Raw genomic sequence first — 15,529 nt, 5'->3', positions numbered from 1 at the left:
AATAATGTATTTAGAAGGTGGTACTGTAAGAAAAATCAGAGGCAGGTTGAGAGGAATAACTAGTACAAATAAATTATTTCCTGTCAAAACACAGTTTCTGTTTTTATATTAAGGAGAATCAGAGAGGAGACAGCAAATTATAGGGAGAGAATAGGAAGAATGGTTTAAGAAATTACAAAAGCTGAATTCCAACTCAGGTTGCCTCATATAAGGCTTTGCATGACGTGTTGAATATTGTTCAAAACATAAAATTTTTCTAGTTTCTCCTGATTGATGTATATATACAACTTCAGGTATTATAAAATACAAAGGTTTATCTTCTGTAAATATTATACAGTACCACACATTACATCATTCAATAGCTAGAGCTTCATGTTACGTGTCAAAAAGAACGTTACTGTTGTGCTGTTCATTTACTCCAGTGTCTTACCTTCCTTTAACTGGCAAAATTGTCCATTGGTTGGAAGGGCATTAATACATGTACATGCACCATCAATTATGCCATCACAGGTCTCGTATGAATGACACGTGTCATTTGGCCAAACAAACTGACCCTCACATTTACACTGATATTCCGTTTCATTCAAAGAACACACTGAAAAGCAGAAGAACAGGCCAAAAATTAAATCTTAGTGGTTAGGACAGTATTGATGACAGATAAAGCTTAATCTTAGCTATGCAACACATAAAAGCAGAGGCAGAATAAATACCAGTAGTTATGTTGATTTCTGTAATGTTAGTGCTGTCACTGATTGTGTACGGTGAATTGAAAGACATCAGGAGGGTCCTCAGCTGATCAATGATGGCACTATTCATTGTATTTATCTGAATTTCAATCAAATATTCACTCAAAGGTAGAAGCACTGTAAAGAGAGAGAAAAAACATTCAGAAATTATGAAAATGCCATTAAAACCCAAATTTCAACCACTACTAAATCAATATAAGCACATTTCATCACTACTGAAAAAGTAAATGTTTGATATGGTGTTCTATAGGATTCATACATTTCTATATGCTTACCATTGCATGGGTTACGGTTACTGACTGGTTGACTCCTATTTGTAACAGTAAAACCACTCGAGCAGGAACAGTTGTAACTCCCGATTGTATTGGTACAGATTGAGTTTGGACCACAGAATGCAGATTTATCAACACATTCATTGACATCTTTATTGAGGAAAGATAAAAATAAAGAATAGTTTGCTTATGGGGCTCACATGCATATGTGGTTGTCAACATAAAGCTAAATATCGATTGATCTTTATGTTTTGGGTGACAAACTTTGCAATTAAAGGCATGAGCACTTAAAGAACAAAAAATATCATTGTTATTTTTCAAGATTATATAAAACAAGGATGTGAACACAGAACTAACCTCTACATGTGTCATTGATGCCGTTAGTGAGATTTGTGTTTGTTGCAGTGAATCCATCCAAGCATGAGCAATTGTAAAATCCCAATTCATTAGTACAGATGGAATTTGGACCACATACAGATGGAATGAGCAGACATTCATCGATATCTGTAGAAAAAAAAAATACACACACAAAAAATCATTTTTTAAATAATTATTAAAAAAATATATTTAAATATAGCTGCGAGCAGCGATGGCGGGCCCAAGCCGGTGGCACCGCCACCCCCGTGCCTTTAGGGTCGCTGTGCACGATGGGCAATAACGTAACCTCGCTTTGACCGTCGAGAAGACGTGTGCTGTAGAGCTCGCATCAGCGTGGGCTCTGCAAAAGTTCGCATGGAGGGCACATATCAACCACAAAGTATGCGTGAGCACCCTTCCGATACCTAAAATGAAAAATGAGACACCCTACGGTCTCATGGAGTTAATGGACACACGAAATAAGTACACAAGACTGAAAATTCATATGAAGTGTGCCATTTGAGACAGGGACAGTGCCTAGGACCGTGAACCACAATAGTCACATCTATGAGGTAATTCAAATGTAGATTAATTTTTGATGTCATAGGTCAATATCTTTTGCAGCACTTAAACGTGTTAATCCAGAAGGCCAGTATTTATCCGGAGGTCTCTGTTCAGGTTTATTAATGTAATTATAATTTACGCACTGCTGAAGTTTCATCGAGATCAGTTAATGTATGCAGAAGTTATAACACACTTCCTTGCTTTTAAGCTGCCTTTATGTGCTTTTTGGAGCTTCAAAGTTCATTTGCAATGTGTTCCACATTCAAACCAAATATCTGACTTTCTGTTGGTCTGTTTGTTCACTTGAGACATAAGAGGGTGATTTAAAAGCATTTTGAAAGTGACACACTCCCTTCTGCCAGTTGGTGGCGCTATAACTTTGTCTCACAATAGTCACATCCATGTGACACACTGCTGAAGTTTCATCGAGATCAGTTAATGTATGCAGAAGTTATAACACACTTCCTTGCTTTTATGCTGCCTTTATGTGCTTTTTGGAGCTTCAAAGTTCATTTGCAATGTGTTCCACATTCAAACCAAAATATCTGATTTTCTGTTGGTCTGTTTGTTCACTTGAGACATAAGAGGGTGATTTCAAAGCATTTTGAAAGTGACACACTTCCTTCTGCCAGTTGGTGGCGCTATAACTTTGACTCACAGTAGTCACATCCATGCGACCGGCCTCTTCCCGCAAACACACTGCTGAAGTTTCATCGAGATCAGTTAATGTATGCAGAAGTTATAACACACTCCCTTCTTTTATGTTACTTTTGATGTGCTTTTTGGAGCTTCAAAGTTAATTTGAAATGTGTTCCACATTCAAACCAAAATATCTGATTTTCTGTTGGTCTGTTTGTTCACTTGAGACATAAGAGGGTGATTTCAAAGCATTTTGAAAGTGACACACTTCCTTCTGCCAGTTGGTGGCGCTATAACTTTGACTCACAGTAGTCACATCCATGCGACCGGCCTCTTCCCGCAAACACACTGCTGAAGTTTCATCGAGATCAGTTAATGTATGCAGAAGTTATAACACACTCCCTTCTTTTATGTTACTTTTGATGTGCTTTTTGGAGCTTCAAAGTTAATTTGAAATGTGTTCCACATTCAAACCAAAATATCTGACTTTCTGTTGGTCTGAGCTAATGACTGTAAATTAGAAAGTTGTTCGGCCCGACGAGATCTAGAAGTGTTCCGAGTTTCATATTATTACATGCAAGCATGTTTGATATATGGACAAGTGTTTGAATCCCATTCCAGGTGTCGCTGTCGAGCCCCCTGCCACGCCCGGGTACCAGATTCAGCCCGGCCCTGATGGCTGCGGGTTCTGACCTGTGTGCAAAGTTTCAAGAGTTTTCGAGCATGTTAAGGGCCCCAAAAGTCCCAGAAACCTTGAAAAACAATCAAACAATCAAAAAGCAAATGTAAACCCAACAGAGAACCCCCCTCCCCTCCCCACACACACACACACACACTAAAAAAAAATTTGGCAGGCCCATTCTGTCTGTCAGACAGAGAGACACTGAGAGAAAAAACACAGAAAGGGAGGAGGAGGGGTCACTCAGAAAGAGAAAAATTTTAAGAAATCCACATTCAAACCACAATATCTGACTTTCTGTTGGTCGGAGCTAATGACTGTAAATTAGAAAGTTGTTCGGCTCGACGAGAACAATATACACGCCGAGTTTTGTAACTGTAGATAGAACTAACTAAGTTATAACACACTTCATGTGTCCATTTTTAGTCATAAATCAATTTCCTCGCCACGGCCAAACCGTTCGAGATATCAAAAATCCGTCCGGAATGTAGCATCCTCAATGTCTTGACTTCATGCCGACCGAGTTTGGTGGCGATTGGATTCATTCTCTAGGAGGAATATATATAATTCCAGAGCACGTGTTTCCAAACAACCCATAATAGCCGACTTCCTGTTGGGCTGGCGTAAAACTTAGAGCACGAAAGTTGTTCGGCCCGACGAGACCTACAAGTGTACCGAGTTTCATATCATTACATGCAAGCATGTTTGATATATGGACAAGTGTTCGAATCCCATTCCAGGGTGCGCTGTCGAGCCCCCCTGCCACGCCCGGGTACCATCTTCGGTCCGACCCTGATGGCCGCGGGTTCCGACCCGTGTGCAAAGTTTCAAGAGTTTTCGAGCACGTTAAGGGCCCCAAAACCTTGAAAAACAAAAATAAAAGCATTTTCACTCCTCAGCAAAATCAGCACCCTCCCCCCAGACACAGAGAGACGTAGGGTCAGTGAGAGAGGGAGAGAAAATTCTCCAAAACATCCACATTCAAACCACGATATCTGACTTTCTGTTGGTCTGAGCTAATGACTGTAAATTAGAAAGTTGTCCGGCTCGATGAGAACAATATAATTCCTGAGTTTTGTGACTGTGGGTCAAAGTGTAAAGCAACCCCCCCACTTTTGTCAAAAGGTGGCGCTACTGAGCCCCTGCACCACGCCCGTTTCTGAAACTTTGCACATGTGTACTGGCTAATAAATGTGATGAGTCTGTCGAGTTTCATGCAATTTCAAGTATGCTAAGAGTCTCAAAAGCATCAAAAAACAATATTCGAGTTTGAAGCGTTGCCGCGGCGACAGTATCGAAGATATCAATAATCCTTTCACATGTCTACATCTGCCGTGTGTTTACATTATACACCTAAAGTTTTAAGTAAATCGGGTAAAAATAAGTGGGTGATTTCAAAGCATTTTAAAAGTGACACACTTCCTTCTGCCAGTTGGTGGCGCTATAACTTTGACTGACAATAGTCACATCCATGCGATCGGCTTCTTCCAGCGATCACGCTGCTGCGGTTTCATGGAGATCAATTAATGTATGCAGAAGTTATAACACACTTCCTGTTTCTCTTTTCGCGCCATCATTTCGTTTCCTCGCCACGGCCAAACCGTTAGAGATATCAAAAATCTGCCGGCAATTTTTCATGCTCAATGTCTTGACATCATGCTGACCGAGTTTGGTGGCGATTGGTGGAATTCTCTGGGAGGAGTATTCCAAATTCCATTGCGTGCGTTTTTCAAACAACCCTAAATAGACGGTTTCCTGTTGGTCTGGGGTAAAAAGTAAAAGTATGAAGGATATATGAAACGATGAGATCTATACGTGCATCGAGTTTCATATTATTACATGCAAGCGTGTTTGAGTTATAGACCAAGTTTTCGGACCCTGTTCCAGGGGGCGCTGTCGAGCCCCCCTGCCACGCCCGGGTACCAGCTTCAGCCCGGCCCTGACAGCCGCGGGTTCTGACCCGTGTGCAAAGTTTCAAGAGTTTTTGAGCACGTTAAGAGCCCCAAAAGTGCCCCAATAGTCGTAAAAAAAATAATAATAATAATAATAATAATCCTAACGAAAACAATAGGGTCCTACGCACTTTGTGCTTGGGCCCTAATAAGCAAATGAACAAAGCCTTGAAAGACCTCTGTTAAGAGAAAGAATTCACAAAAACAGCTAAATGAATATAGAAGAATTTTAAACTAATTAACATGTGATTAAAACATAAAATAATATCAGTTGATCATTCTTACCCTGACATGAGTTGTTGCGGCTCACTGGACTGTCTTTATTGGAGGCAGAAAACCCACTCCAGCATGAACACATGTGGCTCCCAATGATGTTAGTACAATTTGAGTTCTGGCCACACACTGACAAAGCATCTTCACATTCATTGATATCTGCCATTGAGTGAGAAGGTTTTGCAGAAATGAAAAAAAAATAATAATTCTGAACCAACAAAAATGTCAAGTGTCACAGTGTAAACACATATGACCAGTATAAAAATACTACACTCGGTACATTTGTATTCTAATGTGATAACTCACCTCTCTGGCAAAGCTGACCCTCTGAAGGAAGAGCCTGAATACAGCCACAAGTGTCTCCAACAATCTTATCACACACCTGAAATGCCTTGCAGGTGTCATTGGTCCAGACATGCTGCTCCTCACATTTGCACTCATATTGTGTTCCATTTAATCCACACACTGTTGAAGAAGGGCATTCATTTATCTGTTCAAACTGTAGCTTTCCCCTAATACCCGATTCATCGAGCTATGTGACTTGTAAAAGTGACCCTGACAGTAGGAAACATTCTGCTCTTACCAGTAGTAATGTCGATATCTGTGATATTTACTTTGTTGCTCAGAGCAAGAGGCAGACTGATATTTGGGATGAGATTTCGTAAGTAATTCACCAGGATCATGTCCAACAATCTCATGTCAATGTCAATAATGTATTTAGAAGGTGGTACTGTAAGAAAAATCAGAGGCAAGTTGAGAGGAATAACTAGTACAAATAAATAATTTCCTGTCAAAACACAGTTTCTGTTTTTATATTAAGGAGTATCAGAGAGGAGACAGCAAATTATAGGGAGAGAATAGGAAGAATGGTTTAAGAAATTACAAAAGCTGAATTCCAACTCAGGTTGCCTCATATAAGGCTTTGCATGACGTGTTGGATATTGTTCAAAACATAAAAATGTTTCAAGTTTCTCCTGATTGATGTATATATACAACTTCAGGTATTATAAAATACAAATGTTTATCTTCTGTAAATATTATACAGTACCACACATTACATCATTCAATAGCTAGATCTTCATGTTACGTGTCAAAAAGAACGTTACTGTTGTGCTGTTCATTTACTCCACTCTCTTACCTTCCTTTAACTGGCAAAATTGTCCATTGTTTGGAAGGGCATTAATACATGTACATGCACCATCAATTATGCCATCACAGGCCTCGTATGAATGACACGTGTCATTTGGCCAAACAAACTGACCCTCACATTTACACTGATATTCCGTTTCATTCAAAGAACACACTGAAAAGCAGAAGAACAGGCCAAAAATTAAATCTTAGTGGTTAGGACAGTATTGATGACAGATAAAGCTTAATCTTAGCTATGCAACACAAAAAAGCAGAGGCAGAATAAATACCAGTAGTTATGTTGATTTCTGTAATGTTAGTGCTGTCACTGATTGTGTACGGTGAATTGAAAGACATCAGGAGGGTCCTCAGCTGATCAATGATGGCACTATTCATTGTATTTATCTGAATTTCAATCAAATATTCACTCAAAGGTAGAGGCACTGTAAAGAGAGAGAAAAAATATTCAGAAATTATGAAAATGCCATTAAAACCCAAGTTTCAACCACTACTAAATCAATATAAGCACATTTCATCACTACTGAAAAAGTAAATGTTTGATATGGTGTTCTATAGGATTCATACATTTCTATATGCTTACCATTGCATGGGTTACGGTTACTGACTGGTTGACTCCTATTTGTAACAGTAAAACCACTCGAGCAGGAACAGTTGTAACTCCCGATTGTATTGGTACAGATTGAGTTTGGACCACAGAATGCAGATTTATCAACACATTCATTGACATCTTTATTGAGGAAAGATAAAAATAAAGAATAGTTTGCTTATGGGGCTCACATGCATATGTGGTTGTCAACATAAAGCTAAATATCGATTGATCTTTATGTTTTGGGTGACTAACTTTGCAATTAAAGGCATGAGCACCTAAAGAACAAAAAATATCATTGTTATTTTTCAAGATTATATTAAACAAGGATGTGAACACAGAATTTACCTCTACATGTATCATTGATGCCGTTAGTGAGATTTGTGTTTGTTGCAGTGAATCCATCCAAGCATGAGCAATTGTAAAATCCCAATTCATTAGTACAGATGGAATTTGGACCACATACAGATGGAATGAGCAGACATTCATCGATATCTGTAGAAAAAAAACCACACACACACACACAAAAAATCATTTTTAAATTAATTATTTAAAAATTATATTTAATAAGCAAATGAAACAAAGCCTTGAAAGACCTCTGTTAAGAGAAATAATTCACAAAAACAGCTAAATGAATATAGAAGAATTTTAAACTAATTAACATGTGATTAAAACATAAAATAATATCAGTTGATCATTCTTACCCTGACATGAGTTGTTGCGGCTCACTGGACTGTCTTTATTGGATGCAGAAAATCCACTCCAGCATGAACACATGTGGCTCCCAATGATGTTAGTACAATTTGAGTTCTGGCCACACACTGACAAAGCATCTTCACATTCATTGATATCTGCCATTGAGTGAGAAGGTTTTGCAGAAATGGAAAAAAAAAAATTCTGAACCACCAAAAATGTCAAGTGTCACAGTATAAACACATAAAACCAGTTTAAAAATACTACACTCGGTACATTTGTATTCTAATGTGATAACTCACCTCTCTGGCAAAGCTGACCCTCTGAAGGAAGAGCCTGAATACAGCCACAAGTGTCTCCAACAATCTTATCACACACCTGAAATGCCTTGCAGGTGTCATTGGTCCAGACATGCTGCTCCTCACATTTGCACTCATATTGTGTTCCATTTAATGAACACACTGTTGAAGAAGGGCATTCATTTATCTGTTCAAACTGTACCTTTCCCCTAATACCCGATTCATCGAGCTATGTGACTTGTAAAAGTGACCCTGACAGTAGGAAACATTCTGCTCTTACCAGTAGTAATGTCGATATCTGTGATATTTACTTTGTTGCTCAGAGCAAGAGGCAGACTGATATTTGGGATGAGATTTTGTAAGTAATTCACCAGGATCATGTCCAACAATCTCATGTCAATGTCAATAATGTATTTAGAAGGTGGTACTGTAAGAAAAATCAGAGGCAAGTTGAGAGGAATAACTAGTACAAATAAATTATTTCCTGTCAAAACACAGTTTCTGTTTTTATAGTAAGGAGAATCAGAGAGGAGACAGCAAATTATAGGGAGAGAATAGGAAGAATGGTTTAGGAAATTACAAAAGCTGAATTCCAACTCAGGTTGCCTCATATAAGGCTTTGCATGACGTGTTGGATATTGTTCAAAACATAAAAACGTTTCAAGTTTCTCCTGATTGATGTATATATACAACTTCAGGTATTATAAAATACAAATGTTTATCTTCTGTAAATATTATACAGCACCACACATTACATCATTCAATAGCTAGAGCTTCATGTTATGTGTCAAAAAGAACGTTACTATTGTGTTGTTCATTTACTCCAGTGTCTTACCTTCCTTTAACTGGCAAAACTGTCCATTGTTTGGAAGGGCATTAATACATGTACATGCGCCATCAATTATGCCATCACAGGTCTCGTATGAATGACACGTGTCATTTGGCCAAACAAACTGACCCTCACATTTACACTGATATTCCGTTTCATTCAAAGAACACACTGAAAAGCAGAAGAACAGGCAAAAATTAAATCTTAGTGGTTAAGACAGTATTGATGACAGATAAAGCTTAATCTTTGCTATGCAACACAAAAAAGCAGAGGCAGAATAAATACCAGTAGTTATGTTGATTTCTGTAATGTTAGTGCTGTCACTGATTGTGTACGGTGAATTGAAAGACATCAGAAGGGTCCTCAGCTGATCAATGATGGCACTATTCATTGTATTTATCTGAATTTCAATCAAATATTCACTCAAAGGTAGAGGCACTGTAATGAGAGAGAAAAAACATTCAGAAATTATGAAAATGCCATTAAAACCCAAGTTTCAACCACTACTAAATCAATATAAGCACATTTCATCACTACTGAAAAAGTAAATGTTTGATATGGTGTTCTATAGGATTCATACATTTCTATATGCTTACCATTGCATGGGTTACGGTTACTGACTGGTTGACTCCTATTTGTAACAGTAAAACCACTTCGAGCAGGAACAGTTGTAACTCCCGATTGTATTGGTACAGATTGAGTTTGGACCACAGAATGCAGATTTATCAACACATTCATTGACATCTTTATTGAGGAAAGATAAAAATAAAGAATAGTTTGCTTATGGGGCTCACATGCATATGTGGTTGTCAACATAAAGCTAAATATCGATTGATCTTTATGTTTTGGGTGACTAACTTTGCAATTAAAGGCATGAGCACCTAAAGAACAAAAAATATCATTGTTATTTTTCAAGATTATATTAAACAAGGATGTGAACACAGAATTTACCTCTACATGTATCATTGATGCCGTTAGTGAGATTTGTGTTTGTTGCAGTGAATCCATCCAAGCATGAGCAATTGTAAAATCCCAATTCATTAGTACAGATGGAATTTGGACCACATACAGATGGAATGAGCAGACATTCATCGATATCTGTAGAAAAAAAACACACACACACACACAAAAAATCATTTTTAAATTAATTATTTAAAAATTATATTTAATAAGCAAATGAAACAAAGCCTTGAAAGACCTCTGTTAAGAGAAATAATTCACAAAAACAGCTAAATGAATATAGAAGAATTTTAAACTAATTAACATGTGATTAAAACATAAAATAATATCAGTTGATCATTCTTACCCTGACATGAGTTGTTGCGGCTCACTGGACTGTCTTTATTGGATGCAGAAAATCCACTCCAGCATGAACACATGTGGCTCCCAATGATGTTAGTACAATTTGAGTTCTGGCCACACACTGACAAAGCATCTTCACATTCATTGATATCTGCCATTGAGTGAGAAGGTTTTGCAGAAATGGAAAAAAAAAAAATTCTGAACCACCAAAAATGTCAAGTGTCACAGTATAAACACATAAAACCAGTTTAAAAATACTACACTCGGTACATTTGTATTCTAATGTGATAACTCACCTCTCTGGCAAAGCTGACCCTCTGAAGGAAGAGCCTGAATACAGCCACAAGTGTCTCCAACAATCTTATCACACACCTGAAATGCCTTGCAGGTGTCATTGGTCCAGACATGCTGCTCCTCACATTTGCACTCATATTGTGTTCCATTTAATCCACACACTGTTGAAGAAGGGCATTCATTTATCTGTTCAAACTGTAGCTTTCCCCTAATACCCGATTCATCGAGCTATGTGACTTGTAAAAGTGACCCTGACAGTAGGAAACATTCTGCTCTTACCAGTAGTAATGTCGATATCTGTGATATTTACTTTGTTGCTCAGAGCAAGAGGCAGACTGATATTTGGGATGAGATTTCGTAAGTAATTCACCAGGATCATGTCCAACAATCTCATGTCAATGTCAATAATGTATTTAGAAGGTGGTACTGTAAGAAAAATCAGAGGCAAGTTGAGAGGAATAACTAGTACAAATAAATTATTTCCTGTCAAAACACAGTTTCTGTTTTTATATTAAGGAGAATCAGAGAGGAGACAGCAAATTATAGGGAGAGAATAGGAAGAATGGTTTAAGAAATTACAAAAGCTGAATTCCAACTCAGGTTGCCTCATATAAGGCTTTGCATGACGTGTTGGATATTGTTCAAAACATAAAAATGTTTCAAGTTTCTCCTGATTGATGTATATATACAACTTCAGGTATTATAAAATACAAATGTTTATCTTCTGTAAATATTATACAGTACCACACATTACATCATTCAATAGCTAGAGCTTCATGTTATGTGTCAAAAAGAACGTTACTGTTGTGCTGTTCATTTACTCCAGTGTCTTACCTTCCTTTAACTGGCAAAACTGTCCATTGTTTGGAAGGGCATTAATACATGTACATGCACCATCAATTATGCCATCACAGGTCTCGTATGAATGACACGTGTCATTTGGCCAAACAAACTGACCCTCACATTTACACTGATATTCCGTTTCATTCAAAGAACACACTGAAAAGCAGAAGAACAGGCCAAAAATTAAATCTTAGTGGTTAAGACAGTATTGATGACAGATAAAGCTTAATCTTTGCTATGCAACACAAAAAAGCAGAGGCAGAATAAATACCAGTAGTTATGTTGATTTCTGTAATGTTAGTGCTGTCACTGATTGTGTACGGTGAATTGAAAGACATCAGAAGGGTCCTCAGCTGATCAATGATGGCACTATTCATTGTATTTATCTGAATTTCAATCAAATATTCACTCAAAGGTAGAGGCACTGTAATGAGAGAGAAAAACATTCAGAAATTATGAAAATGCCATTAAAACCCAAGTTTCAACCACTACTAAATCAATATAAGCACATTTCATCACTACTGAAAAAGTAAATGTTTGATATGGTGTTCTATAGGATTCATACATTTCTATATGCTTACCATTGCATGGGTTACGGTTACTGACTGGTTGACTCCTATTTGTAACAGTAAAACCACTCGAGCAGGAACAGTTGTAACTCCCGATTGTATTGGTACAGATTGAGTTTGGACCACAGAATGCAGATTTATCAACACATTCATTGACATCTTTATTGAGGAAAGATAAAAATAAAGAATAGTTTGCTTATGGGGCTCACATGCATATGTGGTTGTCAACATAAAGCTAAATATCGATTGATCTTTATGTTTTGGGTGACTAACTTTGCAATTAAAGGCATGAGCACCTAAAGAACAAAAAATATCATTGTTATTTTTCAAGATTATATTAAACAAGGATGTGAACACAGAATTTACCTCTACATGTATCATTGATGCCGTTAGTGAGATTTGTGTTTGTTGCAGTGAATCCATCCAAGCATGAGCAATTGTAAAATCCCAATTCATTAGTACAGATGGAATTTGGACCACATACAGATGGAATGAGCAGACATTCATCGATATCTGTAGAAAAAAAAACCACACACACACACACAAAAATCATTTTTAAATTAATTATTTAAAAATTATATTTAATAAGCAAATGAAACAAAGCCTTGAAAGACCTCTGTTAAGAGAAATAATTCACAAAAACAGCTAAATGAATATAGAAGAATTTTAAACTAATTAACATGTGATTAAAACATAAAATAATATCAGTTGATCATTCTTACCCTGACATGAGTTGTTGCGGCTCACTGGACTGTCTTTATTGGATGCAGAAAATCCACTCCAGCATGAACACATGTGGCTCCCAATGATGTTAGTACAATTTGAGTTCTGGCCACACACTGACAAAGCATCTTCACATTCATTGATATCTGCCATTGAGTGAGAAGGTTTTGCAGAAATGGAAAAAAAAAAAATTCTGAACCACCAAAAATGTCAAGTGTCACAGTATAAACACATAAAACCAGTTTAAAAATACTACACTCGGTACATTTGTATTCTAATGTGATAACTCACCTCTCTGGCAAAGCTGACCCTCTGAAGGAAGAGCCTGAATACAGCCACAAGTGTCTCCAACAATCTTATCACACACCTGAAATGCCTTGCAGGTGTCATTGGTCCAGACATGCTGCTCCTCACATTTGCACTCATATTGTGTTCCATTTAATGAACACACTGTTGAAGAAGGGCATTCATTTATCTGTTCAAACTGTACCTTTCCCCTAATACCCGATTCATTGAGCTATGTGACTTGTAAAAGTGACCCTGACAGTAGGAAACATTCTGCTCTTACCAGTAGTAATGTCGATATCTGTGATATTTACTTTGTTGCTCAGAGCAAGAGGCAGACTGATATTTGGGATGAGATTTTGTAAGTAATTCACCAGGATCATGTCCAACAATCTCATGTCAATGTCAATAATGTATTTAGAAGGTGGTACTGTAAGAAAAATCAGAGGCAAGTTGAGAGGAATAACTAGTACAAATAAATTATTTCCTGTCAAAACACAGTTTCTGTTTTTATAGTAAGGAGAATCAGAGAGGAGACAGCAAATTATAGGGAGAGAATAGGAAGAATGGTTTAGGAAATTACAAAAGCTGAATTCCAACTCAGGTTGCCTCATATAAGGCTTTGCATGACGTGTTGGATATTGTTCAAAACATAAAAACGTTTCAAGTTTCTCCTGATTGATGTATATATACAACTTCAGGTATTATAAAATACAAATGTTTATCTTCTGTAAATATTATACAGTACCACACATTACATCATTCAATAGCTAGAGCTTCATGTTATGTGTCAAAAAGAACGTTACTATTGTGTTGTTCATTTACTCCAGTGTCTTACCTTCCTTTAACTGGCAAAACTGTCCATTGTTTGGAAGGGCATTAATACATGTACATGCGCCATCAATTATGCCATCACAGGTCTCGTATGAATGACACGTGTCATTTGGCCAAACAAACTGACCCTCACATTTACACTGATATTCCGTTTCATTCAAAGAACACACTGAAAAGCAGAAGAACAGGCAAAAATTAAATCTTAGTGGTTAAGACAGTATTGATGACAGATAAAGCTTAATCTTTGCTATGCAACACAAAAAAGCAGAGGCAGAATAAATACCAGTAGTTATGTTGATTTCTGTAATGTTAGTGCTGTCACTGATTGTGTACGGTGAATTGAAAGACATCAGAAGGGTCCTCAGCTGATCAATGATGGCACTATTCATTGTATTTATCTGAATTTCAATCAAATATTCACTCAAAGGTAGAGGCACTGTAATGAGAGAGAAAAACATTCAGAAATTATGAAAATGCCATTAAAACCCAAGTTTCAACCACTACTAAATCAATATAAGCACATTTCATCACTACTGAAAAAGTAAATGTTTGATATGGTGTTCTATAGGATTCATACATTTCTATATGCTTACCATTGCATGGGTTACGGTTACTGACTGGTTGACTCCTATTTGTAACAGTAAAACCACTCGAGCAGGAACAGTTGTAACTCCCGATTGTATTGGTACAGATTGAGTTTGGACCACAGAATGCAAATGTATCAACACATTCATTGACATCTTTATTGAGGAAAGATAAAAATAAAGAATAGTTTGCTCACATATGTATGTGGTTGTCAACATAAAGCTAAATATTGATTGATCTTTATGTTTTGGGTGTCTAACTTTGCAATTAAAGGCATGAGCACCTAAAGAACAAAAACTCTCATTGTAATTTTTCAAGATTATATTAAACAAGGATGTGAACACAGAACTAACCTCTACATGTGTCATTGATGCTGTTAGTGAGATTTGTGTTTGTTGCAGTGAATCCATCCAAGCATGAGCAATTGTAAAATCCCATTTCATTAATGCAGGTAGAATTTGGACCACATAATGATGGACTGATCAGACATTCGTCTACATCTTATAGATAGGAATAAATTAGGCAAAGAGCTGTTTTAATAATATTCACATAAACTGATAAATGAGCATTGTAGCAGCATTATACACATATTTTCATAAGATTAAAACAGAAAAACAAACTCCGGTCAAGCCAGCCTCGGTTAAGAATTTCACTATCAAGTAAAATCTTTGTAACCATGTGCACCTGCAAACTGCAGTCTGGCTTTTTATGGCAGTTTTGGAGCAGTCACTTCTTCCTTGCTGAGCAGCCTATCAGGTTATGTAAAAATATTACTCGTTTTACTGTGGATATAGATACTTGTGTGTCTATTTCCTCCAGCATCTTCACCAAGTCCTTTGCTCTCATTCTGGGATTGATTTGCACTTTTCGCACCAAACTATGTTCATTTCTAGGAGACAGAATGCATCTCCTTCCTGAGCAGTATAATGGCTGCATGGGGTTTACACTTGCGAACTATTGTTTGTACAGATGAACGTGGTACCTTCAGGCATTTGTAAATTACTCCAAAGGATGAACCAGTCTTGTGGAGGTCCACAATGTTTTTTCTGAGGTCTT

The 15,529-nt window shown here is 37.2% G+C and overlaps 2 long non-coding RNA genes across 2 annotated transcripts; both read right to left on the bottom strand.

Moving 5' to 3' along the window:
- Window positions 1-466: 466 nt before the first annotated feature.
- Window positions 467-9,651, bottom strand: LOC127621804 (uncharacterized). The gene is made up of 3 exons (XR_007967909.1): window positions 9,635-9,651; window positions 9,324-9,476; window positions 467-595 (listed from the first exon to the last, which is right to left on the bottom strand). It is a non-coding gene; the product is annotated as an uncharacterized LOC127621804 (long non-coding RNA).
- A 1,853-nt stretch (window positions 9,652-11,504) lies between these two features.
- Window positions 11,505-12,075, bottom strand: LOC127621803 (uncharacterized). Its single transcript, XR_007967908.1, has 3 exons — window positions 12,059-12,075; window positions 11,749-11,901; window positions 11,505-11,633 (listed from the first exon to the last, which is right to left on the bottom strand). It is a non-coding gene; the product is annotated as an uncharacterized LOC127621803 (long non-coding RNA).
- Between the last annotated feature and the right edge of the window lie 3,454 nt (window positions 12,076-15,529).

The sequence above is a fragment of the Xyrauchen texanus genome, chromosome 28 (genome assembly GCF_025860055.1).
Source record: "Xyrauchen texanus isolate HMW12.3.18 chromosome 28, RBS_HiC_50CHRs, whole genome shotgun sequence".
NCBI classification, from domain to species: domain Eukaryota; kingdom Metazoa; phylum Chordata; class Actinopteri; order Cypriniformes; family Catostomidae; genus Xyrauchen; species Xyrauchen texanus.
Note: the sequence above shows the minus strand (reverse complement) of the source record. Positions and strands in the feature narration are given on the sequence as shown.